The sequence below is a fragment of the Macrotis lagotis genome, chromosome 1 (assembly GCF_037893015.1).
Source record: "Macrotis lagotis isolate mMagLag1 chromosome 1, bilby.v1.9.chrom.fasta, whole genome shotgun sequence".
Taxonomy (NCBI): Eukaryota; Metazoa; Chordata; class Mammalia; order Peramelemorphia; family Peramelidae; genus Macrotis; species Macrotis lagotis.
Window position 1 is genome coordinate 380,902,307 of NC_133658.1, and position 1,629 is coordinate 380,903,935.

The window sequence follows — 1,629 nt, forward strand, 5'->3', positions numbered from 1 at the left end:
ATCTGAACCTTGGGAACACCTGGAAAAAAACAGGATTGAGTTTGGAACAAACCACTTTTTAGTCAGAATCTGGACACAAAGGAGGAAAATCCTCTGCAAAGGCAAGGCCTTTACTGTATAGGCAATATCTTAGCCAAGATGACAACCCAAGAGTTGCACCCAGTTCCAGGATAAAAAGCTTGTATCTATACTCCATATACCCCAGGACCAGAGCTAAAACAACAAAGATGAGCAAAAAAGTTGAAATAGTACTCACTATAGAAAACTACTTTGCAGATAAAGATGAACACAATGCCATGTTGGAAAAAGATGTCAGTGAAAAATCACTCACAGGGGAAGTCTAAAAACAGTATGTGACCCAAATCCAAAAGTTCAAAGAAGAGCTTAAAAAAGAATTTCAAAACCAAAGAGGAGGAGAAGAAGAAAGAAAGGAGAAAAAGAAATGAGAGTCATGCAGGATAATTCTGAAAAATTGACCAGAGAATTCAATACTTTTTAAAAAGGGAACACAAATAGTAATTGAAGAAAATAAACCTCTAAAAATTAGAATTGAAAAAACAGAAACCAATGAATCTAATGAGATTATAAAATTCTATCAAACAAAATAAAAAGGTTGAAAAAATTGAAGAAGTACATTTTAAGAAAAACAATTGACCTGGAAAATAGTTTCAGGAGAGATAATCTATGAATCACTAGACTACTAGAAAACCTAGATCCAAAAAGAACCTTGAAAGCATCATGCAGGAAATTATAAGGGAAAACTCTCCAAATCTGCTAAAACAAGAAGACAATATAACCATTGAAAGAATACACAGAATTCCTCAAGAAGAGACACCAAGATAAAAACTCCAAAGTCAGATATAGCCAAATTCCAGAACTCTGAAATAAAGGAGGAAATACTGCAAGCAGTACAAAAGGAAACAATTTAAAATGCAAAGGAAATATAATCACACATAGGACCAATCAGCCTCAAAGGTGAAGGACCAGAGGTCCTAAAATACTATGTATTGGAGGGTAAAGTACCAGAAGTGACTACCCTGCAAAATTTAGCATATACTGTCAAGGGAAAAGATGGATGTTCAACTAAATAGAGGACTTCCAGAATTTCCTGACAAAAAATCAAAACTGAACAGTGAATTCAATAATCAAATATATGATTCAAGAGATACATAAAAAGATAAATGAAAAGGGGAAGGAAAAACCAAAACAAAATAAAGCAAATGCTAGTCAAGACATCAAATTGTATAGCATCATAAAAGAGAAGATATAACACTTCTAACTCTTGAAAATTTTACTTCTCTTTAGGATAATTAAAGGGTCAAATATAATTGAAGAGATTGGACTTAGATGATATGGATATAGTTGACTCTTGTCTCTCCACTGAAAAGGCCCAAGATGACATCACTATAGTTAAGACAAAAAGCCCTGATAAAAAGCATGGGTATTAACTTTAAACTTAAGTGTTTCAGTGTACTTTGATCCACTTTAATTCTGTTGTGTTGACAAAGATTAGTACTTTCTCTGATGAGAGCATCATAAACTGGGTGATCCTGATTCAGTGTCTCCCTTAACTCACAACCATTTGTTAAGTTCTCAAGTGAGATTTTCAGAGCCTCCCAGTTCTTAGAG